Genomic DNA, 27,404 nt, shown 5'->3' with positions numbered 1-27,404 from the left:
TTTTGGAGAGCATTTTCCTTCCGCCATTTTGTTGTTAGAAAATCCACACTTTTTTATATGGTGTACATTTTGGCATATACAGTATAGTTCAAAATAACATTTGATTTAAAAAAAAAACCCAAAAAAACCCCCATAATACTCTTTCCAAAACAACATTAACCAAATTATGGATATTACACCAAAATGGAACTGTAGTGAGGAAAAGCCATTTCACCTGCATAAATGTCCCCCCCCTTGGTTTTCTTTATTTCCAACATAATTAATTTGACAGCCAGCACTTTTTAAATATTCTGCTGAAACTCACCTCTGACCTGGATGACTGAGAATGTCTAGAGACTTTAAGCTACCGGTATACAATTTGGGATGAACACCCTTTGAATGGTGTGGGAGTAGAAATGGATTTCGGGGGGGGGGGGATTGTAGACTGCAGGAACCAGGAGCACTACTCACTGAGTAGTGAGGACACAGATAAACCTCCAAATGCTTCAACAACCCTCTAAAAGGATGCAAATGACCAGCTGTCTGCAAAGAATATAAATCCTTCCATTCCCCACTATCCTGTCAGAGCTGAAGAAGCTTCTTGGATGAGAAGCGAAATGTCTTCAAAGAAAAAACAAGAAAATCCAGTTGCCTCCTGAAAAAGCATCTTTGGGACGACTGTGCTTACAGGAAACTGCCAGGAAGAAAAAAGAAATTGATTCCAAGGAAAAATAAAAGTACACCCAGCAATGAAGTGAAAGTAAAGAAAGTAAAAACCTCACCATTAGATATCACCTGATATTCGGTTTTTTAAAAAAATCCATAATTATCCATTGATTGAATCAATCAATTTGTATGGCTGTTCCCCTTAACATTAATGATTTATTCATAATGTATCACTCTTTTTAAAACATCTTAAAGAAATTAACTTGGGAATCCCTCTAGATACATATATCTATACCAGGAAGTAATAATGTTTTATAATATGAGGTTTTTCCCTCATAAACCTACTGACATTTTTAATCATTATTTATAGCTAATCATTAGCTGACGATAAGCTAGGAAGAGGATTCCTAGAGAACAAATAACCCTTCTTCAAATGGCTAACGGAAAGGCTTACCATTCTCAGTCAATTGTGAATTAAGCCAAACAATTTCAGCCTTCACTAACTTTAACTACCCTTGTACAAATTTCAGTAGACTAATAAATTAATAAAAATTGCATCGAACAATCCAACTAAGGATCTGTTTGGTGCACAGATGGAAAACTTGTGCCTTTATGGTAAATGATATTGGATTACAACTTCCTATTGACCTGGCCTGGCACAGTTAATGATCAGCAGTAGTGGGATTCAAAAAATTTTATTACCAGTTCTGTGGGCGTGGTTTGGTGGGCATGGCGTGGCTAGGTGAGCGTGGCTTGGATGTGGCAGGAGAAGGATACTGCAAAATCTCCATTCTCACCCCACTCTAGGGGAAGGGTACTGTAAAATCTCCATTCCCTCCCCACTCCAGGGGAAGATTACTGAAAAATCCCCATTCCCTCCCAATCAGCTGAGACTCGGGAGGCAAAGAATAGATAGGGGCGGGGCCAGTCAGAGATGATATTTACCATTCTCCGAACTACTCAAAATTTCCACTACCGGTTCTCCAGAACTGGAGGTCAGAACCTGCTGAATATCACCTCTGATGATCAAAGATGTTAAGAATGTGTTACAAAAATGATTTAAGGGTTCCCCTTCCCATTTAGTGCAATGCTCTGATTCCAATCATGTACCATATAGGTAGCCCTCAATATACAACCATTCATTTAGTGACCGTTTGAAGTTACAAAAGCACTGAAAAAAGTGACTTATGACCAGTTTTCACACTTGCAGCATTCCCACGGTCAGGTAGTCAAAACTCAGATGATTGGTAACTGGTATGTATTTAAGATGGTTGCAGTGTCTCTGGGTCGCGCAATCCATCACCTTTTGCAATCTTCTGATAAGCAAAGTCAATGGGGAAGCCAGATTCACTGAACAACTGTATTATTAACTTAACACCTGCAGTGATTCGCTTAACAACTGTGGCAAGAAAGTTCGTAAAATGGGGCAAAATCATTTAATAATAATAGCAAAGGAAAGTTTGGGTTCAAGTTTGGTACTAAGTGGAGGACTACCCGTACATATTTGTTCTGTCCCCCATCCTCACACAGACAAATGCAGTATCAAACACGCCTGCCAATAATTTATTGTATAAACAGACCAGAATTCCTGGCAGACGAGGGTTCTGGCAGCTAACTGTAAAACGCCTGCCAAGTCCAATTAGTACTCCCAAAAAGTAGGAGAGGCCTTATCTGCAGTCCATTTCCAGAGCGACAAATTATCCACAAGAGTTTAGTCCAAAATATATCTGAGCCGAAGTGCAGGATTCACAGTGTGACTCTTTAGAGTTTAAACTTTTGTCTGTCACAAAGCCTGCCGAGCAATCACACCCCCTTTTATCCCTTGTGGGGCGTGGCTCAGTGACTCAGCTCAATCCCTGGCCCTCCCACGCCTCTTCCTTTGCTGGGTATGCTTCTCCCTCCGACGCTGCCTGGGATCAAGCCAGGATTCATCATTATCACTCTCTATCAATGGGTGCTCCGAAATGTCTTCTTCCTGGCCCATCCCAGGCTGTTCCTCCTAGCCTTTGGATGGAACCTGAGGCATTGCCAGAGAGGAGGGACCTGGAGAGGGAGACCTTGTCAGTTTGTCCCCCTCACCTTCTGAGTCCTCTTCCTCCATGAGGACAGGCTCGGGAGTCGGAGTCACAACAATATTCCTAAGAATTACATCATTAACTACAAAGTCTAAAAGCATCCTATGGTTGGTTTTTTGTTTTGCTGTATGTCCCCAACTGATCCTCTGAACCTGCAGAATTCAGTTTTAGCCAGAATATATGTATCCTCCATGAGTTAGGGTGATTTTCTCATGAAAAGCACTTCAACATATATTGGAATCAAGCATATTTTTTTTAAAAAAAAAAATCAGAATAAAATTATTTTCTGTTCAGTTTGAAGGCTCTAGATCAGAGGCGGCATCACATGATGTATCGGGACTTCTTTCCCCTTAGCTAAACTGGGCATGGGCGTGGCCAGCGTGTGATGCATCCAGGCCGCGGGCCACAAGTTTGACAGCCCTGCTTCTAGGTATTCATTAACGGCAGAAGTTCTTGGTAACTTAATTGTCTCTGTTATGGGTTTGCTGCACTAATTCTAACCCAGCAGAGATTGGTCCTAACTAGAGAGAAAGGTGAACAAAGATCCATGGAATTTTATTTAATGCATTCAGTACAATGGGCAATATAGGAAAGACCCTTATGTTCCGGTGCTCCTGTTACCTATTGCTTTTTCTGTTTACTCTTCACCAACAGGGAATTTACCACCATTGGGGAATATTTGAAGCCTTGCCTGACAAGGTAAGTTCAAATTATATAGTTGATCCTTTTTTATATATGGGGAACTTGTTAGCTGGATCCATGATAGGGTGGCACCCTTTGACAGCTTGATGCTGGAAGTGAGCAGTTTGATTTTTCCAAACGTGAGGATAATATTACCATTTAAAGAAAATAGTATATGTATAATGATATGAAATTGTCAGGGGAAGGTTGTTACTTAAATTGTCACACAGTTCACACCATATTCCTTCTTTGATTCCCTTTGCTGTTGACTTCTGAAGGAGAACAGCGACAAGCGTGTATCTTGGAGTGAGACAGCTAATTTTATTATGGATGAACACAGTGTTGTGACAAAACAGTGGCACAGCTGTCATAACAGCTGTCACACATTAATCACGACACTGACAAATAGCATAATTACTTTATCTGGTATTCCTAGCATGCAAACCCAGAATGTGCTGCTTCAGTTTAGGCGTATCAACCGTGCTTTAATTAAAAAGACATCAATTTCAGTTAGACAGACAAGGGCTAGGAGGCATGGGTACAAAATGGAAATAAATTTATTGATGGGATGTTCTTTAAAAAAAGAGAGATATCCAATGAGCACTTGTTTACGAACTAGAAAATACAATTTGAATGAGTTCAGGTCACTTTTTCTTTATGTCTAAGCTGCTTGCAGCTAAATTATTTGCACAGGTGTGCTTTGCATCCAACTCCGTATTTTTTGAGCAGGTGGCTTCATATATTGTAAACGATCACATCAATCCTGCAGCGTGTTTACATTTTTCTTTCCTTATATAGCAACTTGGGATAAAATTGCTATTATGCCATTATCATCACTGAATTTGAAGCAACATCTATGAATATGGAAATTGGATCATGACTGTAGATCATGCAGGGTTTGAGAGCCTAGTCACACATCAAACTGTACGGCAAAAGAGCTAACGAAGAAACAAAATCAGGAATGACAAAATGATGAATGGAAAAAGTGAATCAAGATGCATTTTGTAGAGAAAGGAAGTGCAAGAAAAGCCCATTTGATATTATTCTAGAGTTATAATAATACTTAAAATTTTATAAAAATTTTGGCAGAGTTCCCCACCCTTTCTGGCTTGGTGGAATAGCTGGGGTGGGGGGAGAGGATGGTTCTGTGCAAGTGAAGGGCAACAGCACACACACACAACTCCATTTGCATGAATGTCGGGCATGCGCGTGTGCCGCTTGCGCAAATGGAGAGCACGCACACGTGCTTTCCCACTGCTCACACAAGAGGAGACGTGCACACGTCCTCCCACCCACCATTTCCACTGCCCATAAATGGCTTAAGGCCCAGAAGTGGGCCGCAGCCCAGGGGTTGGGGACCCCTGGTATACAACGTATTAATAGGGGGCATCACCTGGCTGACATCTTTGAATTTGGAAGCTAAGCAGATTGAGACTGGTGAGTACTTGGACAGGAGACCGCTAAGGAATATCACAACTATAAGTTAGACTAGGATGTAAAAAAAAAAATTCCCAAAGAAATCAGCAGCAAATCATTCCCATGTTGTTGCCAAGGAAATAGAATAGCCAAATCCATGAAGTAGCCAGAATCAGGTATGACCCAAAAGAGCCTTTATCTAACTATAAGATGTAGCAATTAGCCATTATGTTTAACAGAAGTTACAAAGAAGTTGTTTGGCCTTCCTGAAAATGTTTGACTGGTCATCCAAAACATGCTCTGATCTCTGTAAACCTCTCAAAATTTGAGGGTCATGCTGATAAACCTTATGTTTATTACTTTTTTAAAGTAATGTACCAGGTACTCATGTACCAGGTTGCCAAATATCTCTATCACCTCAAACAGTTGGGCAAAACTTTTAATTGGATATGCTGTTTTATTGTCTTATTTTATTTGTATAAAGAGACTCGATTGTCATAGACTAGGAAAGGGGATACCTGGAATCAGTTGAATAGTACCATGTTTTTGTTGTAATTAGGAACCTTGGAGGAGGAATGCATCATGCAAACTCATGACTGCGCTATCATGCACACTAATTAGAAAACAATTCAGGCGGCAAATCAGAAATAGTGGATCAAGGCAGTTATCTGACAACTACCTGTGTGCCACTGATATTTTCCTGCAGCTATTTCATAGCCTCTTGACTCAACAGTTGCTACTGTTGTTTGCTCTTCATCTTGTTAGGTTTAGGTTTGAGAATTCCCTCAACCAGTGTCTTTTGCCTATTACTTGCACTTGCTTTCCAGTTGTGATCGGGTTGCAATTACCCACAACTCTTGCCTTCCTTTCCTTGGCTGTGCTGCCATTGCTACTGATGTTTATCAGGTCACCTCTTTTGAACCCATCTTTGCCCACAGCACTTGGGGTTTTATCATATCACTTGTCATCAAGTGGCTACAGTAAAGAAAACAAAATGGAGAAAAGTTTGCTGATAAATGCTGCTAGTTGGTATGTTTGTACACTGTTGTTCTAAACACAGCAGAAGGGATTATTTATGGTGGATGGCCAGACATGATTATGAGATATATACTTCCAATGTGCCTATCCTATCATCTCTTTATACCAACTAGTTTGCGCCAGTTTCCAGTAATTTCCTCTTTACTGCAGCCAATCTCTTTTGCATATTTACTCAGAACTAAACCTCAGGGAGCTTGCTTCTAAGTGTAAGTATTTCCCATCTAACCATTCATGGCGTTATTTTTCCGCCTACAATTACATTCGTAGGTGGAAAAATAAAGACATGAATGGTTTAATAAAAAAAATCCCCTGTGCTTCTTGTTCCTCCTGTGTTTAGCTATAGTTTCCACTTATCTACAAACCTTGGAGGTTTCGTGATTGCAACTTCTGTGCAAGTTTTGTAAGACTCTATTACAGCTTTAGAAGTATGATGTCATGGATTATAACACCACAGAGTGCCAATTTTCGATAATTAGTTAAGGGGATTCTCACAAAATGGCTGTAGAGGAAGATGTGGTAAGTCACTCATTTATCAGAAAGCAAACTGAAAAACTAGTATCATTAGGGATATGGCAGCCTTTTAATTGTGTTTGTAAATGATGTATATATATAAATAAATGAAATTGATTGGAAGCATTCACTTTGCTTTCCTTTCTCCAAAAAGCTTTCTATTCCCACAACTTGTGTCTTTTTATTTTCTAAGAACACCTGTGTGATCCACAGAGGCAGTCCAGAAATACCATGTTCCTGCATTATTCTAACTTCCAACTTTTATTTTTTAATGACTACAATAATATAAAATAAAATTGAGGCATCGAATCTGTTTTAGAATGATATTCTGAGTTTGACCTCATAGAAATAGAAGACAAAGGCAAATGTACATACTTGGAGCTCAACTCTGTATGTCATTTCCTTTGATGTATGTACACAGATAATCATACAGCATGCTCTAATTATGTTATTTTACTGCAAAGGACCTCAAAATAATCTTGGTGAGATATGGTATAAATTTGTTAAAGAACTATATTTTGGAGTATATCATTGCTTGTTTTTCAACCTAATACAGGAGGAACTAAGTGACAGTAAAGGTATATGTTGTTTAGATCACTGTTTCTTTACCTTATTAACTCCTAGAATTTCTCAGCCAACATGCTGAAGTTTAGAAACACTGGGTTAGACAATTTCAAGCCATGCCACGCCCAACAAGCCACACCCACAGAACTGGTAGTAAAAAAAATTGAATCCCACCACTGACTTACATATCACTTCAGAGTGCTTTACAGCCCTCTCTAAGCAGTTTACAAAGTCAACATATTGCCCCCAACAATCTAGGTCCTCATTTTACTGACCTCGGAAGGATAGAAGGCTGAGTCAACCTTGAGCAGATGAAATCTGAACTCCTGGAGTGAGCAGTGAGTTAGTCCTGCAGTAATGCATTCTAACCACTGTGCCACCACGGCTATTAACACTAAAAAAAAAAAAAACCACTGACCAAAAACCATTCAAAGGAGAGAAGGGGAGGGGGAAATGTTGAAGATCAAGGTACAATGTAGACGAAATAAAGAAAGATGGAAAATAATTGTTGAATAAGACAAAATTTAAAATATGTGTAAATAGATGTAAATAGCAAGAAAGGATCACTTCGAAATAGCTGTAGGAAAAAGTGATATGTATATAAATGTTGTATGTTTGTGTCTTGTTTTAATGTATTCAAAATAAAAAACTTAAAATGAAAAAAAAAGAAAGAAAAACCATTCAAATTAAATATATATTTAATACTTGACCAGCAAGATACTTGGCCAGATAGCAATACAGCCAAGAAACAGGGGCCTTGGCATATTCATCGCTCCAGGCTCAGAAACCTTAGCCAAGGTTTTAGGGCCTTGTGAAAGGCTAACAATATTGGGGTCGTTCTAATCACTGAAACAAGGATATTCCATGATGAGGGGCCACTGCAGAAAAAAAATTTCTGGTCCCCACAAGCCGGACACTCTTTGGCTGATGGGATCTGCAGCATGCACATTCTGCTTCATTTGGTTGGATGGGTAGAGACTGTTGGAAAAAGGTGGTCCCTCAGGTCCTCTAGTCCCAAGCTACATAAGGTTTAAGGGTAACCACCACAGCTCTATTACATTTTAAATCTTCCCTTTTATCTGATTGTTACAGTAGCATCATCACTCAAACTTTTGTCTCATAATCCAAATGTTGCTGGTTCCAAAACTACCAAGATCTTTTTTTTTAATTAATGGGGGGTTTTTTTAACCAGAGTTTCCTTTTCCTTTATTTTGTACTAGCTGGACACCCGTGCTTTGCTATGAAACTATATGATCGAGCATGAAAAATTGGGCATGATAAATTGACACTTAAAGCCTGAAACTTAATGTAGAATGTGTAACTCCATAGCATCTCCATAAAGATTATAAAAATATTAAAACTTCAACTTTTCAAAAAAGAAAGAAAGAAAGAAAAATAATAAAGCACATTAACAATGAAGATATTGAAGTAGATTGGGATAAGACAGCTTTTGTGCCTCGGGGAGGACTTGAGCATATGGTCTCTCAGTTTCTAGGCTAGCATCTTAACCACTCCCCCCAAATTTGCATTTGTCTGAAATCTCGGTTCGTAGCTTTTAAAACATACAATCAAACTGCATTTTAAATTGCACGTCTTAAGAAAAAGCAAAATAGAAACCTATATGTATACATACACACACACACACACACACACACACAGATATATATATATATATATATATATATATATATATATATATATATATATATATATATATATATGATAAAAATATAGGCCTAACACTTGTATTTTGATATACAATTTAAATCTAATGTATGTCCAAGTTATTTTATTTTAAAAGCGAACTTCAAACTGGGCATGGGACAGGTTGAGAAATGAAGAAAAAATAAATACAAAAGTCAATTGTCCATTCCTGGATATATTCCATAAGTCCCAACTAGGAGACCTCCCCCCCTCCTCAAAGGGATTCTTTTATTTATTTATTTTATCTTTATTTCATCACATGCCCCTTGACAGCACTCGACGCTCCTGAACAATAAGAATTGGCAGGCTGTTGAAGAAAAAAACTAACCATCACCAAGCGTAGTTATCTCCTTGAGTAAGAGGTTTATTATTTATCTTCCCTGATGCAGTACCCATGTGGCAGAATTAATACCAAGCAGCTGGACAGATTAGACCCTGGAGCCACATCTGCAGCTGTATAGATCAACACTACTTTCCCTGCCTTTGCACGGAGGAAGTTTATCTCCTGTCACTGAGATTTATTGCTACTTATTTCATGCATTGTTAAGGATTCCACCTGCCCCCTCGCTTTTATTTGGCTTTCAAGCCAATCTAAGAGCTGATTGTTAACAACTGATTCGCTAAGCATTTGTTTACTTCCCCCCTTCCTCCCCACCTTTAATTAATAGTGATTTCCAGTTTGGCTTTATGAGATAAATAGTGGGGCTAACAAACAGATAGGGCTTGTGGAAATCAGAAAGAATGACAGCAATGAAGTTTTTTTATATATAAAACAAAAAACCAAAAACAGTAGCAAGAAACGTCTCATTAGCAGCTCGAGGAGCATATGTATTTCTTACGGGTGAGTGATTTTGGACAGCTAGAGTTTATATGCCCATCACGCTGTACAGAGAGGATTTTGTACTAGGGGTAAACACTGCTTACATTACATGTGCTTACATTTATGCTACTAAACTTCTATCTCTGAACCAAACACTATGCCTCTCCCCCAAATAAACAAACAGGAAAAAGAGTCACCTAATTCTCTCCCTCAGCTGAGCAGAGACTTTGCATGCAAATGCCTAATTTAGGATGTGACATCTTCAAGCTGGCACTATGGCTGAAAAAAAAAAGAGTGAAGAAACCTGCGAAAACACGCCTATACTATGCAATACACAATATGCTTTTTCAAAGTTGTTCAAAGATATTATGACCCAGGTGTTCAAGGTAAGGCAGGCCTCTAGGGAGTTCTTTATTTCTCTCAATTAATGTTCCAGCCAACAGCCCTCCAACGACTAGTAAGGCTCCACCCCTACGCTACCCTGAAGGCAGCTACCCACAGTCTCCAAAACAAAGCCCCGGGAGTACAAAGAAAGCCCACAGAGTAGGAGCAGAGTTCAAAGGGCAAGGTCCAAGGTTCCAAATCCAATCCACAAGGCAGAGTCCAGGCACAAGATAAGGGCAGTCCTCACGACAAGAAACAGGTCCCAGGCAAGAAGCAGTTCCAAAAGCACAGTGAAGAAAAGGCCAAACACAGTCCACAAGAGAAGGGCTAGGTCTAAACAAAGGCAAAGAGCAATCTTCTAAGTGAGGCAAGGCAAACAGCAACAGGCAGGAGTCAAAACCAGAGGACTCTAAGCCAAAGCAAACAATTGTTCCTGACCAAGACTAACTCCCCGTGGCTTCTCCTTAAGTTACGCCCCTTCAGGTGTTCCTTGTGAGGAAGGGTGGAGCGGCCTCTTCCCAAGTAGCCTTGCAGCCTTTCTCTGGGCTTACCTACACTCCTACACTTTCTTTGCCCTTGGATCAATGGAGTAGATAGCTGTTCCTCATCAGAGGCGATTGGCTGCCTATGAGCACCACTGCCAGTCAGCAGTCAATCCTCCCCTATGTCTATGCAGGCAGGCAGCTCTCTATCTGGTTGACCACCTCCCCCCAAATGCCTGAGGTGGCCCGGAACAGCATCATCCTCAGCCCCTGGCATGCCTTCCCTGTCGGACAGTTCCAGTTCCAACTCCTCCTCCTCCAAACTGAGGGGACCATGACAAAGGAGATGGATATAGTTTCTAGAACAGTTGTCCACATTAAATTTAAGATCCTTTAGTCTTGATTTTATTCAGTAGTGATAGAAATAGATTCATATCCCTCATTTGACTGGTTTGTGCTGCCTAGCAGGCATTTTTTCCAAGCTTGGCCAGTGACATTCTTAACCTCTTACAGAGTACAATTTTCAAGGCTCCAAGGGTTGATTTGTGCCTCAAGTACATAACTGGGACATTATTTGAATTGCATGAATAGAGTCCATTGCTGATTTGTTGGAGAGAATTAAGCAATCATATCCGGCCCGATTAGAATTGCTTCTTCTCATGCTTTAAGTTCTATTTCAGTCAATTTTTAATCACTATCAACTGGCTTTCCTGGCCTGGCACTGGTCAAGTGCACTCTGCCTTTGAAAGATGGGAACTGCATGTTATAAAGCCCTGGACATGAGGTTTGCCTGCTCAGAACCTCATCACAGCCAAATGTTATGCATAATAAAATGACACAGAGGCCCACTGATTTTTCCTTCCTTTTCCATCTGCATAAATATAGTCCATGCAACACAGTTAATAAAGTGGATATCAAGTCACCTACCTACCCTAGGAAAAGGTTAGCTCTTTGCCTTAAGTACCCCATAAAAATCACTCTGAATTAGCATGGTAATCTACATGAAAAGTACTAATCATTATAAATTCATGTGGCATTCATGAGGATGTCAAATGTATACCCAGAGGACTTTATATATGTTGAAAAGAAAGCCTTACACATGACCTCTCCCTATCATTCTGAATATGTCATTGCATTTAACTTTTACATTTGATTGTATTTTCTCCCTGTTTAAGACTGCACAGAAGCAGTAGAGACCCTCTGACACATCTGGTTGGAAGAATGACAATTGCAATGGCTTTTCTCCTACTTTAAATCTCCCTTTCCATGCAGGAGTCTGTAACAGATCTCAGCTTATATCTGTCAGCTGCTCATTTCCAGAAGTGTACCTAGTTCACCTCAGCTTGTGAGAAAGGGTCGTAAATTCTTTGCTGGACTAATGAACACTGTGCAGTAGAGACTGCAAGGAGTAATCCTGGTAATGCACTGCTTTAACTGCATCCTAAATTCATTGCCTATACAGTACAATGGCTTGCACCTCTTGCTCTTTGAATCAGTGTTTTTCAAACTTGGCTATTATGTGTGGACTTCAAATCCCAGAATTCCTCAGGCAAGATCCTATCTAGGGAATTCTGGGAGTTGAAGTCTACACGTTTTCAAAGTTGCCATGTTTGAAAAACACTGATTTGAATGGAGCAACCTACAACTGCAACTCCTAGTTTTCTGCTTTAAAACATCGTTCTGCATTCTGTAATTTGAGACTTCTACCACTGAAGATATTCTCTCAATGAAGGTGGATTGTTCCGGGATGGGGGAGCAAGACTTTTCCATGAGAGAATTTCAACAAGAGCAGCAAGTTTCCCTCTATTGCCTGAACCTCAGCTTTGCAGGTGAGAAGAAATTCTTGGATGGGGAGATGGCAAATGTACACAAACTGGGCAAGAAAGCTCAGGACTGGTTAGTTTCCCTCACTGCTATTGTGATTTCTTTGGAAGCAAGCTCAACTAAGGTTGGAAGCAAGCTTGACTATAATTGTAATGCAGAAAAATGGGTCAAAGGAAAGAAATTTTGGGCAGCTTTTAAATCAGTGGTGGGTTTCACATATTCTTTCCACCGGTTGGCCCCGCGCGCATACACTCGCTTCACGCACATGCGCTTCGTGCACATGCGCACCCTTTGCGCATATACCCGGCCTTCCACGCATGCACTTTGCTCATGCACACCTTCCATGCATGCTCCAGGCCTCAAAAATATGTCTAAATAGGACAGCATTACCCCGGAGTGGATGGCCGGGCCCACCCGCAGTCACCGCTACCAGTTTGCCTGAACCAGCTGAATACCACCTCTGCTTTAAATATGGTTACAAAATAGAAAATTTAGAGACAGTTCCTTAAAATGCAGCATACTGGTAAGAGCTCAATCAAATTTATCCTGAACATAAGCTCTCTGTCTCTGCCTTTAAAAATTTATTGTCCAGTTCTATGCCTTTTTACTTGGAAAGAAGGCCCACGTGTGTATACGGATACTTGCAGACTAAGTTCTGGAAAAGGACAGGAGAACAGAGAAGAGAGATGGCTTAGAGACTAAAAGAGAAGGATGGGGGAGGAAGTGAGTAGATAGTTTGGGTGAGAATACATGAATGTCTTTCAACCAACTTGAGCATTCTGTTGTTTTTCCATGAAAGGAGGCTTGTGCTACAGATTGAGAAAAATGTTGTGCCAAATCAGCCAAATCTTATAATATGACAAATTGTACCTAGGTGTTGCCTGATGGAGATTATAACCCTCCCTGCATCTAATGCAGTCCCATGAACAGAACAGTAAGGTTAGATTTTCAGTCAAGATGCATCTGTAGGTATTGCTACATATTCATAGCCCAGAGGCTCTTACTCTTTCTGGGTTCCAATCTCCATTGTCACCATACAACCAATTCAGTCCTTGCATGATGGGAACGCATGTAGAACATTGTGAAAGAAGTACATTGACAAAGGCTGGATCATTGGGTTTCTCTGATTCTGTTGCTGTTGTTATTATTGTATTCCACTGTGAATAGGATAAATTAATTCTGAAAGTGGATCTTAGGAATCTACCACGGCTTTCATTTTCATTTCCTTTCAGTAATCAAGCCATTTATTAAAAATATCACATGTCATGGAGAAATGTGGATGAGTAAAACTCCAACGGTGTTTCTAACTATAATTTACCTCTGTAGCTTACCAGTTCTGTTTCCAATATCCTGTCTCATCTCTTAACCCTTAAACCTGCACAAGAGGAACAAATTGTATGTTTCGCCTTGTCATTTTTGTCTTGAGAAACAAGAAGAACTGTGAAGGTTGAGTGGCTATTAGTGCTAGCACAAGATAGAGTCAGTACAGAGTCTTGCAACACTAAATTACCATAGATTTTCTGACTCAGTAATTTTTGTCTTATCAATTTTCTGTAACCATTTCAGAAACTATTGTTGGTGCTCATCAGACTGAACAAAGCAGATTGAGGGATTATTTTATTTGTTTCAATGAAATTCTTACACATAGTACTCATGACAATTCTTACCTACCCAGTACAGTTAGCCCTTCACCTTTAGAGCAGTAATGGGATTCAAATCCTGGCGCTACTGGTTTGCTATTGGTGCGTGCAGGTGCACATGCTCATTTCACGAGCACGTGGCGCTTCTGCACATGCGCAGAGCATTTTTTATGACATCTGGGCAGGTGAGCGGAGCCTCCCGCCACCGCCGCCACCGCTATCAGTTCACCAGACCCGGAACAAACCTATAGAAACCTACCACTGCTTTAGAGGTAACTAATACTGTAGAAAACCGAATGGGCTGAAACCAACTGAACGAAACTTTACAGAGACAAATGCCAAATTCTCACTTAGGAAACACAAATCAAATAAACAGGTATAGAATAGGGGAAATACTTGGCCTTGGCTATAATGCTTCAGAAAAAGATCTTGGAGTAGTCATTGACTGCAAACGCAGTCAAAAATGTGATGTGGTTACAAAAAGGCATATATATGCCTTTAAACACAATACTCACAATATGCACATTCACAGTTCTACATTATTCTGCACTGGTCAGATCCGTCCTTGTTTCTCTTATTTTTCCCATTGGAATTTTTCTTTTTCCAATGACCTAGAAGGGAGGAATCTATTAATGAAGTGCCAGGAGTTTATAGGGAATTCACTAACACAATGTAAACATTTATTAAGAGGACCATAGAATTAATACAATATGCACCATAACAAATGTTACCTGATATTTACGTCAAATATAATATCAGTGTAATCTCTGAATTTTCATGATAAAGTAGAGTAAAGCTTCTGGGATGCATTAGGCTAACATTTGAACAGAATTCCTTATTTTCTTCCTTAATTCTATCTTCCCACTTGTTTTGTGGACTGTACGCAGAACTGAGAACTATTTCCAATTATTTAAATTGATAGGACTTTCATTAACGAGATAATGATTACATTTAAGCACAGATGAGGGTTCATAGGCCACAGTTTGTCCACTCAATTTAGCTGTCAGTTTTCCAGGGCAAATCTTCAGCCCGGGGAATTTGTTCTACTAACTATTAAAAATCCATTTAAGAATGGGTCAGATGGGACCTGGGTATGTTGAAATTATGTCTACGATATAAGAAGTAGCTAATAGATCTCTTCCATCTTTCTTAACTTTTAGGAGGATTAGCATGTTGCAGCATCATATCAGTCATGGTCACATGAGACAGCTGATCAGTTAGCTTAATTAACAGATAAGTTCTGCATGCCGACAACACATTAACTCCAGCAACCGAATCAATGAGGGGGCATTTTCTAAATCTACCCAGCAAAGAAGGCAGAAAGACTCACTTCTTGGTTTTTAATTTCCACCAGTTTGAAAGTCTGCAATGGCCCAACTGAGATTGGCAGCACCATCACAGACCTGGTGCTTAGATGGGATGGGGATGTAAGGTATCACGAGTTTCTCCTTTGTCCTCTAACATTCAACCACCACAAGGAAAAACTGAAGTGGTGACAGACACAACATTTCTGAGGAAGTTGCGTTTTCATGGGCCTTCTCTTTGTCTCAGACAAGGAAAGGAAGTTTCTGGTAAATTGTTCAAATTACACATCCAAGAGAGCAAAATTATTTAGACTCAATTAGCCTTGCAGCTATTTTGGGGCAAAAACTAATTATCTGAGTCAGGGATATCGTCATGCGGTTGCTCCAATTAATGACAGACAGGACTAGCCTTTTGACTGCGGCACATTGTTCAGAAAATGCCTGTCCACACCCACTATGAATTCTTCCAAGGAAAGACAAATCTAGTTCTACTTCATTCCAACTAATGTTTATCCAATTAAAGAGACACTGGAAGCAACTGTGGGATACCCAGCAGGAATTATGGCAGTAAAATAAAAACAAAAAACAAAACCACAACTATCTTCTCAAGGAGTTTCCCTAGAGCTGATTAGATAATCTTTGGAACATCAGTTGCACATCATTTGAGAAATTATCTGAGCTGTGAAATAGTTTAGAGCCCATGCTTTTGCTTAGGTAATATTTTCATACATTATCCAGATTTTGAGATAAAAAAATAATAAATGATATTTCCAAAGCTAACTGAAAACAGCAGGCACTTTTCCACGATAATGTGGCATTTAAAACGCTATTTTTGAATCAACTCTGATCTGACTTTTTTTCTTTGCTCATATTTATAACTGTGCCCTCAAAAAGAAAACAACATGACAAACATAATATATAAGAACATTTTCTGCATTTTCTCTTAATTATAGTATTGCACTTGCAATATTTCAAATGAAATGCTGAATCAGAGATAAAGCCTGCACTGCAGAATTAGGAGAACAAGGTCATTTCATTACATTTAACTTTAAATGTCTGACTTCAGGTTCTGAACTGGTCAGCAATAAAATCCATTAGTTGCTTTGTTTATTGTTTTTCCCCCTAAAGCACTAACAACTACATTAAATTAAAAAAAAAAAAAACCTTGAAGATACAATGCAAAGTATGAATTTAAAGGCTCCAACCATTCTATTCAAAATTACAATTATCAAAAGAGCCTCCAATTAAAAAATTAATTGAGAAATGAAAGTGAAGAGAAATGGGGGGAAATGAAAAAGAAAAGAAAATGACTCTAAGTTTTGTAACTCAGGACAGATTGTTTCATAGGATTATTACAATTGGGAGAAAAACATTATTATTTTCTAAATTGAATTGGATTATTTATTACTGTTCTTAAAAGTATTGAGCACAAAGAAGATTTTGACCAAATATTAGATTAGATTGGGAAATAATGTATATGGAAGAAACAGTTCAAAGATGAATCTCTATATAAACATTACAAATATTAAATTCTACTTCACATAGATCCTACGTGATAATACGAGTGTCCCATTTTGTTACAAAAATATTGCAGGAAAAAAAGTGGGTCACTTCATTATAGGAACTCAAGAATCAATGTTTAGGAATATTGTTTTTCAACTACCATTGCTAGAGGGACTAAATCCTGGGGAAATGGCAGATTAAGACCAGATGAATTCCCACAATACACCAATGGAAGGAACTCCATGCCACACATCATGCAGCAGATGTAGATAGCAATAGCACTTAGACTTCTATACCACTTTATAGTGCTTTACAGCCCTCTCCAAGTAGTTTACATAGTCAGCATATTGCCCCCAACAATTTGGGTCCTCATTTTACCCATCTCGGAAGGATGGAAGGCTGAGTCAACCTTGAGCCCGGTAGGATTTGAACTGCCAAACTGCAGTCAGCTGGCAGTCAATAGAAATAGCCTGCAGTACTTTCAAGATATCTTACCATTGGTTATGCAACATCTAGAAATCCACATCTGACGCCTGTAACCAGGGGGACCTTTTGTCAGGTTCGCCTGATCCGCCAGTTGCGGCCCTTTCTTGATCGGGATTCCCTGTGCACAGTCACTCATGCCCTCGTCACCTCTCGCCTTGACTACTGCAACGCTCTCTACATGGGGCTCCCCTTGAGGAGCACCCGGAGGCTCCAACTGGTCCAGAATGCAGCAGCGCGGGTAGTGACGGGAGCAGCCTGGCGCTCCCATGTAACACCGCTCCTGCGCGAGCTGCACTGGCTCCCAGTGGTCTTCCGGGTGCGCTTCAAGGTGTTGGTTATCACCTTTAAAGCGCTCCATGGCATAGGGCCTAGCTATCTTCGAGACCGCCTGCTGCCACTGACGATCTCCCATCGACCCATGCGTTCCCACAGAGAGGGCCTCCTCGGGGTGCCATCAGCCAAACAGTGCAGGCTGGTGACCCCCAGGGGGAGGGCCTTCTCTGTGGGGGCACCTACCCTCTGGAATCAATTGCCTCCAGAGATAAGGAGAATCCAAGACCTCGGTGCCTTCCGCCGTGCCCTTAAAACCTTCCTTTTCCAGCAAGCCGGGCTGGCCTAATTTTTTAAGTGTTTTTAAGTGTTTTGTTTATTGTTTTTAATTAATGGGGCCAAATTTATATATGTATATTTTAACTGTATTTTAATATTTGTACTTGATGTTTTTACTTGGCTGTTCACCGCCCTGAGTCCTCAGGGAGAAGGGCGGTATACAAATTCAAAATAAAATAAAAAATAAATAAAAAAAATAGTTTCCTGAGTCTATAAAAACTACAGGAAACCAAATCCAAAGTGGCCTTCCCTCTGAAGACCACATCTCCTGTGTAATAGAGACCATGATGATGATCATGATGACCATGATAACCATGATGACCATGAACATGATATCCATTCAGTAGTGTCCGACTCTTGGCGATTCTATGGGCCAGGTCTCACCACATCTTCCAAACTTGCACTACTTCTTTGAGTTGCTAAGTGCCATGGTGGTACAGTACTTAGAATGTAGTATTGTAGGCTAACTCTGCTCACTGCCAGAAGTTGACTCAGTCTTCTATCTTTCTCAGGTCAGCAAAATGAGGAGCCTGATTGTTGGGGGCAATATGCTGACTCTTTAACCTGCTTATAGAGCACTATGAAGTGGTATATCCAGGAGCCGTGGTGGTGCAGTATTAGAATGCAGTACTGCAGGCTACTTCTGCTACCTGCCCACTGCCTGTAATTTGGCAGTTTGAATATCACCAGGCTCAAGGTTGACTCAGACTTCCATCTTTCTGAGGTGAGTAAAATGAGAATTTAGATTGTTAGGGACAATATGCTGACTGTGTAAACCACTTAGAGAAGGCTATGAAGCACTTTGAAGCTGTATATAAGTCTAGATGCTATTGCTATATAAATCTATTGCTATTGCTATGTTCTGGCTGGTGTCAGCTTTGATGTGTTGAGCCACCGTGTTCTTTGGTGGTCTGGTTTCCTTCTACCACTAACTTTTTCAAACATAATTGCTTTCTGTAGTGAAATACAGACCATAGATTATCCCCAAAATAAAGTCTTTGCACATAGACCTTGATGTGTATAAATTTCTATGGGATTTGAATTTGTGTCCAGTGTCCATAAGCATTTATAGCAATAGAACTTATATACTACTTCATAGTACTTTACAGCCCTCCCTAAGCAGTTTACAGAGTAAGCATATTGTCCCCAACACTCTGGGTCCTTATTTTACCAACTTTGGAAGGATGGAAAGCTGAGTCAACCTTGAGCTGCTCAGAATTGAACTGCTAGAGTGAGCAATGAGTTAGCCTGCAGTACTGCATTCTAACCACTGCATCACCACGGCTCTTATCACATCCAGCATGCAGATAAATAGAGGATTAGTAGAGAAATATATGGGCTCAAAGCTACAACCTTATCCTTTTAATCATATGGATGCAGTTCCTGTATATAACGTATGTATCAGTGGCTATGTCAGTTCAGGCTCTTGGCTATTGCTGTTGGTGATGACAGCAATATTCTAACACAGGAAACACAAAAGCCTGTTCAGAAGATGTGAGGTCAATAAAACTACAAGAATAACTGATTTCCATTAAATGCTTGTTCCCTTGCCCTATGAGCTAGTAGCACCACCAAGAAACTTCCCTTTCATCCCTCAAGAACATACTTAACCGTAATTGAAAAGATTTTTCCATAGTTGAAGATATGTTAATGGATTCTTTCTGAAAAACACCAAAGCATCTTTGCAGGGGAGATGTAGACAAGTACACTATAGTAGTGTAAGATTGCAATGGGAGGGATTGGCCCTTGCTGATATATTGAAATGTACAACAGAAGGTAAGAGGGACAAAACCAATCATGCTATAGAAGTGCTCTTAGTCTTTTGCTTTCTCTCTTGTGCCATAAAAAAGTAGTTTAAAATAATTGTTTTCTAAATCACCCTCTGAGATTGGGAAGGAAGCCAACAGAGATCTCTCCATTGTTCATTTTCAGCAAGAGATCTGCAGGGAGTTTAGAGTAGTCCATAAAGTTGCTGTGTTTCATTTGCTGTTATGGGTGCCCTGCACATTTTGATCAGCAAAGAACCTGTCTACAAACAATTGGCAAAAATACTTTCCAGGGAATGAGAGAAGGCAACATATATTAGCACACAATGACACTGTTTATCTGCATCGTAAAACAGTGTTATGAGTAGGAATGTCCAATAGAGATAAATACTCTATGCTATATCATTTCTTTTCACAAGTTCAGTTTGGCTACTTCCTGAAATGTACAAGTTGAACATATAGAAGAGTTTAGATTTTTCCCTTGGCAGTATTAATTCAATTTGGTGAAAAATAATTCACTTAAATAATTCATTCTATTGAAAAGAAAAAAAATCAGGGTAAAATGTTATATTCTTCATTGATTATGTGCCATCAATCAGGATGAACTTTTTAACCACATGATAAATCTACTCCAGAATTATTTTATTCTGGCCCTTCAGGTTTTCCAATGGTGCACCCATCACCATTCTAACTGAACCTATCCGCCTTGCTCTTGTTCAACCACTTATTCTCTTTCCTTCCATCTTTCCCAAAATTATGGATTTCTAAAGGGACCCCAGTTTTCTCATAAAGTATCAAACATACAATAGTTTGAGCTTCGTTACCTGGGCCTTGAGAGAGAAATATGGACTGATTTGTTTAATGATCCATTTGTTCATATATATGGCTATTTTCAGGAGACTTTTTCAGCATCAAATTTCAAAAGCGACAATACTCTTTCTATCCTGTATCTTCAAAATCTAACTTTTGCTTCCATAGAATATCAGAGGGGAAACCTTTGCCTGCATGATTCAAATATTTGTACATGTAGACATGTGACAGTATCTCGATATCTTTTTCAAGGCCTTAACGACAATCTTTCAAAGTTTTAGTCTGTGGTACAGTATGTCTTACTTTACTGTTGATTGACAATCGTAATAAATAGATGCTATCAAAGTCATCACTGTCACTTCTAACAGCTGGTTGTGGTGCCTGGGACCATAAATTTGCTCTTCTTTATATTTAATTGTAGTCCCACTTTTTCACTTTCATTATTAGAACCTGCAGATGATTTGTATCTTGAGCTATCACATCAGCATAGGTTATTGATGTTTCTTCCTCCAGTTTTATAATCCCACTCATCTTTTTCCAATATAGCCTCCCTCGATATATATTAAGCAAAGATATTCTGGCATTTATTTTATTACAAGCTAACCAAGGGCATATGTGCCTACAAATATTTTATCTTTCATTCTAAAGCATTTTCCAAAAGTCATCAGTTTCTCTAGTATTTTTACACTTTTCTTAAATCCTAAGGAAAGACATCATGAAGGAATTCCTGCCGTGAATCTTTTTCCAGTTGTGGAAATTAGATTAGACATAAAGTGAGAGGAAAGTAGGGAAACCAAAACCAAAACCAGTATCCTGTGCCACTTCCAACAATAAAGTCATCTGTAAAACACCATCAAGAAATTCCCCAGGGCCTTGAGAAGAATATTGAAAAACAGAAGCCTCTTTGATAGAGGGAAAACATTTGCAAAACATTTACAAGGCAGATTTCATCACAGCTTTATGCAAGATGTTTACCAAAGAGTCATGCCAGATCAAAAGAACCATCTAATTGATATTTTGTTTTCACAATGGCCACAGAGATACCAATTAGGAATCCACAAGTAGGAACCACATGGAACATACATTACTTTGGATTGCTCTGTTGTAATACATGAAAAGTGTAAAAACAGCAGAGATGTAGTCCTACCCACAAAAGAGAGAATTTCAGAGAATGTTGAAATAGCATTTGTACCAGTTTGAATAGTCTTAATTAAAATCAAGGCATAAATAATTAGAAACTTTATAAGAAATGTTTTGGTTCAGAACAATCTTTCTCAAAAGGGCCTTGCAAATATGTTGGGACGACAATCAATTTAAAAAAAAAAAAACACCTTGAAAATAATGGAAATACCTGAAAGTGTGTATTTGTTTCATGGAGATTAAGAACATTTAAACTCAGCTGACCATTTTGTTATTTCTTAATTAACTGATTTCATTCATTCGTCAGTTAATAAAAGCAGAAAGGAAACTATTTATATCATTTCCGGATAAAAACATATTTAACAAGGGCAGGAACATAAGTCAGCATTACCAGGCCACTTCCCCACCATCACAAACACACAAACCAGAGCAGCGATTCATGGGAGCATTCTGGAGAAAAAATGGCAGTCACATGAAAATAGTGTCTCTTCTGGTGGCATTCCCACTAGAGATGGTGGCAAATAAAAAGGCTACTTAAAAAGGATACAACCTCCAAGTTCACACAACTTATCACGATGAAAGAAGGAAAAGATTAAAGAAACGCAAATACAAACAAATGACATGCAAAAAAATTGCATTTAAATTAAATTTCAGTTGTAAACCAAACTTCCCTTTCTTTGTCAGCCTACATTGAGAATGAGCCCTTGGCATGAGATTAAAGACTATATCTAATCCTTTGCTTTAAAAACTAATATGGTGTAGTCTTTGCTCTGTGAACAAGCTTGACTTTCACAATCCGATGTTGTTCATATGGTTTGAGTTAGAAACTCTACTTACCCAAGACTGAAAATAACCTATGCTTTTGTATTTTTGGGAATTGAAAACCAGCACATCTGAAGGATACCAGGTTGGGCAACCAAGATAGATCCAATTCTAGCTGGATGTTGAAGATGACAAAGCTCATGAAAAAACAAAGGAACATTGCTGCAACAGTCCAGGCCTGATTCTTAAAGAGAGTATGCATTATCACTTACAGGTAGTCCTCAAGTAACAACTGTAATGGAGTCTGTCCATCATCTCTTTTGCAGTGGTTGTTAAGCAAGTCACTGCACTTGTTAAGCAAACCAAAGGTTTGCTATGAGGATGGGTTTACTGAAAGCTGGAAGTAAATATAAATATGGCCTTGGTTGCCATTAATCATGGGTGAGGAGAGCAATCCAACCATCAGGACTTCTAAACCAGGACCTCCAGATGGTCTGTTGGAACTTCAAATGGTCATTAAGTGACCAATTGTAGGTTGAGGACCGGGGGTGAAATGCTCCCGGTTCGGACCGGATCAGGCAATCCAGTAGTGATTGTGGCAGGTGGTTTAAAGAACTGGCAGTGATGGCGATACGAGGCTCCGCCCACCCGCCCAGGTGTCATTTTACTCTTGGCAAAGGTTTTGCACATGCACAGAGGGTCTGCACGGCGCATACACTTCCAAACCGGTAAGGAAGGTAAGTAGATTTCACCCCTTTTGAGGACTACTGGTATATCCTCTCCAAGAAAGGAATTAGGAGCTTGTTCATTGCATCGGGACAATGACTTTAAAGAGTATAATATCTAAAGGATATTGATGTTTTCTACATTTTTACAGATCATTTAAAGAACCTTAAGTCATATCCCTGAAGATGGCAACAAACACCTATAGCGTAAATATAGCTGATAGTTCCAAGCTGCCAGTGAGCAACAGTCGCAAATCGCCCAGATATTCCTATTACCCTAGATCAGGGCTGTCAAACTCCAGGCTCCACGCCCACGCTTGGTTTAGTGAAAGGGGGAAAGTCCCAATATGTCATGTGATGCCGCCATGACGCTGTAAGTTTGACACCACTGCCCTAGATTACATTGAAAACTCCAGACTTTAAAAGTGATGTCTTGTATTATAACATAATATGATTCCCTGCCTCCACCAGCCTGCAGCAGCCATCGGGGACTTTTCAGGTAAATGCAAAGAAAATGTACTGTAATTCTACCCGACCCATCTGCAACTTGAAAATGTTTTGCTGTTATTCTTTCTCCATCTGGCATGCAAGACAGCTATTAAGAAGGAAAGAGAGTGGACAATGAAATCTCTTAAACAGCTGGCAAATTTCAAGCTGCTGTTTCTATTAAACAAAATGCCTTAGGTCTCTTCCAGTTATAAAGCAACTGCACAGGCCTGATAGTCCGTGGATATGTATTTCACTGTGGTTGGGGGATGGAGGTGAATAACTTAAGACACAGAAACAACTACAGAGGGGGGAATGATAGATTAGCACCACGAGGCAAAGGCTTTAGAATATGAAACATGCTTGCTAGTTAATTTCATTCTCCTCGATTCATGCATCATTCAACCAGATGCAGCTGCCTTTCTTCCATGCTGGATGGGGCTAAGGTAAAACTCTGCTGCCTCCATAGGGCTGAGAGAGAATTATCATCACCATTGTGCCGTGAATGATGTCAAGCTCCATGGAAAAGGCATCACATTAATTGTCAGCATGAAATTCCAGGTGACTTGTAAACTGCACCTGAGATTATGCTAAACCACAAATTATCTGGTGACAATCAGTTAAGTATAAACGTATTCCTTTCCTGCCTCGATGTACGAACCCACTTCAGATACTGTAGCTAAGAACCAAGTAACTTCTTCAGCACCTCAGTAACTTCTTCAGCACCTCAGTGACCAGGACCGTCACAAATTTAATTTGACCCCTGGGATGCCACGGTGATTGGTGCTCTCTCTCCTCTCCTTTTTAACTTCTAAATGAGGCCACTGAGTAAGCTCATCCATTGCCACGGGATGAAATACCAACAGTAGACATATGATATCTAACTATACAACTCTGCCCCGAAAGAGTTCACATGGGGTGAATTCTGTGAATAACTTATCCTGATGTCTGAGACTATGATGATCTGGATGGGGAACAAAAATTCAGCTGAACCTTGGCAGGATTAGTGGCTCTGGGATGTGAGGTCTACTGCATCTTGGACTATGCCTTCTTTGATGAATTGGGTCACACTGCCCCAGATAGATCCAGTGCATAATTTAGGAGTCCTCTTACATTCATGGATTCCGCTCAAGGAATAGGTAGCAATCATGAATAGGTGGGCCTTTGCACACCTTCAGGTTCTGCACCAGTTACACCCATTCCTGGATCAGGAGGAAATGCTGACATTCAATCATGCTCTACTCACCTCCAGATTGGACTATTGTGATGCAATCTACATAGAGTTGTCCTTGAAGAGTAGTTGGAAGCTTCAGCTGGTTCAGAATGCAGCTGTAGACAATTATGCATGCTCCTAGGACAGCACATGCTCCTAGGACAGCACATTTTACATGACTAGTCCTCAAGGTGCAGTGTCCAGGTCCAATTCAAGGTGCTGATTTTGAAATTTAAAGCCCTTCATTGTATGTGACCAGGTGATTTGAGGGACCCTCTTTTCCCAATTTTATCAGCCTGGCCCATTAGATCCGGGAGAGAGGCTACAGATACCATGTGCCAGATTTGATGGATCCCAAGCAATGGGCTTTCTCTGTCTGACACCCACCTAATGGAACATTCTCTGACTCAATATTGGGTCAGTTCCATTCCTTTTGATTTTTCAGAAGTCCTTCAAGACCTGATTATGCCATCAGGCCTAGGGTGGCGCGCAGCCCCATTGCGAACCAGTAGTAAAGGTAAGTAGAACCCACCCCTGGACATGGGTCACTATAAAAATTAAGTAAGTAAGCAAGTAAATAAGTAAGTAAGTAAGTAAGTAAGTAAGTAAGTAAGTAAGTAAGTAAGTAAATAAATAAATAAATAAATAAATAAATAAATAAATAAATAAATAAATAATATTTCATTTAAAGGAGCAGATAAGCTTTAGGGATAATCTAGTTTTTATTTAGAATGGTCTGAGCAAGGCTATAAAACTATGCATCAAAGTATCTTGAGAATAGAATCAGGAAGATTAGGTTAGTAACATTTGCTCCTTACACTGTAATTACTCCTCATTTCATAGCAGGGTCTCAGTGCCCACACTTTTAGTGTTACTCTAAGAAGTTAATACATGGATTAGCTCTGTTTCTTGGCATTTGCTTTTCTTTACTTTTTAAAATTCTCTCAGCTTTTCTTCTTTCAATTCTTGTGAAATAATTTATTTATTAACATTCAATTGTTTAGTCCTTGCTCTGTTCAATTCTCCTCATATAATTTTGGAGCCCTTTAAAATTAACCCAATATTCAGATGTCTTGGCAAGGATCACTGCCCCATATGAATTCTCCGTATTTTTGTAAAAGAAAATTCATTCTGTCCATCTATCTAAAATTTGCATTGTAGTTCCCATATGAAGAACTGCTAGTGCTGCAAATTATCTTTGAAAGCAATTGTCAGGCTCTTAGACAAATATTCAAACCAAAAGTAATCCTTTTCTCAGACAAAGCGAATAAAATCTTCTTAACAAGATTTGTTGAAGTGAAAGCAATAGGGTTACAAGAATTGCAGCAACTGAACAATTTCCCATTTAGAACTGATTTATCTCCCAAGGCACTAGGTCAGAACATTTATTTATTTATTTATTTATTTATTTATTTATTTATTTATTTATTTATTTATTTAAAATGATTTTTCTGGGAATAGATGATAATGGATGAGGTTGCAGATATCCATTACATGAGAATTGATGCTTACAGCAAAAGAGTTACAAGTACTAGAGTGTTCGTTTGTTTTTAAGCAAAGTTGAAACTTCTGCACCTCTCTTTATGACATGTAGCTTTAGTGTGCCTTGGAAAACACCCTACTTTCTTCTTGACATATTTCCAGTGCGCACATGTGCATCCACCACCTGGTCTCCTGGTTTCTGGCATGCATACGTGTGTAAAGATCAGCTGGCCAGTGCGCATGAGCACGCCGAAACTGGAAGATCATCTTCCCGGCATGCGCATGCGCAACAGGCAGCTGCTCTTCCAGTTTCTGGCATGTCCATGTGTGTGAAGACCAGCTGGTGGCACGCTGGAACCCAGAAGAGCAACAGGCGACAGCTCACGTACCCGGAGACATGGCTCTGCATGCCACTTGCAGCACACGTGCCATAGGTTCACCATCATGGACATATGCTATAGAAACAATACTCACTGATATTAAATCTTCCATATGATTATTTGTTCATGACCCCCAAGATCCTACAAAAACTGAGGTCTGCATGCATTTTGGGTTTGTTGGACCACAACTCAACATTTTAATGCCAAACGTAGAGATGTGGGGAATATAACTGAATCTATGATATTTCCTAGTTAAGATTTGTAGTATGCAGCTGTCTAGCTTAGTAAATATCCCCTTTTAAAATATTATTGGTATAAATTTCTGTATGTGACCTTTATCTTTAGTGTTTACCAACTTTCAGTTGATTAGCGTATTAGTCATATGGAGCATTAAATGAAATACTTTGTTATGCAAGTATGGCAGTGATTAGTGAGTTTTCTGAGTAAATTATGTAATTGAACATCTGCTATTAAGCTCGTCCCCACATTTATTGCATCATAACAATGTCATTACAGAAGAAAACTGCGCTGATAAGCAGCATGTAATAAACAAGCACTATGTATCTAAATGTTTACTCCTCCATAACTCCTGTTCTGCTTAATTGTGACAGTCAACACTCATTCTCTTCGTTAAACACACCGGTTTCTCATCATTCATTACAAACAAACAATGGACTGAGCATTCCTTTGCATCAATTATGCTAGAAATGAGGGAGCGGTGGAATTCCATACTATCATTGTACTACTAGGAAGATCATTGTGTCTTATATACATTCATCCCGAAGGGAAGACACTCTGTAGAAAATTCAAAAATTAAATATGTGAGCACATCTCCAACAATCCTACACAGGCAGGTCACATCCCAGCATGTTTATTGCCCTTCCAAACATTACATTTCTCCATTTCTATGCAACATACTATTTCATTTACCATCTATTTGTGCTGCCAACATCTC

Source organism: Pantherophis guttatus, chromosome 2 (assembly GCF_059756535.1).
Source record: "Pantherophis guttatus breed Tessera chromosome 2, ASM5975653v1, whole genome shotgun sequence".
Classification (NCBI taxonomy): Eukaryota; Metazoa; Chordata; class Lepidosauria; order Squamata; family Colubridae; genus Pantherophis; species Pantherophis guttatus.
Note: the sequence above shows the minus strand (reverse complement) of the source record.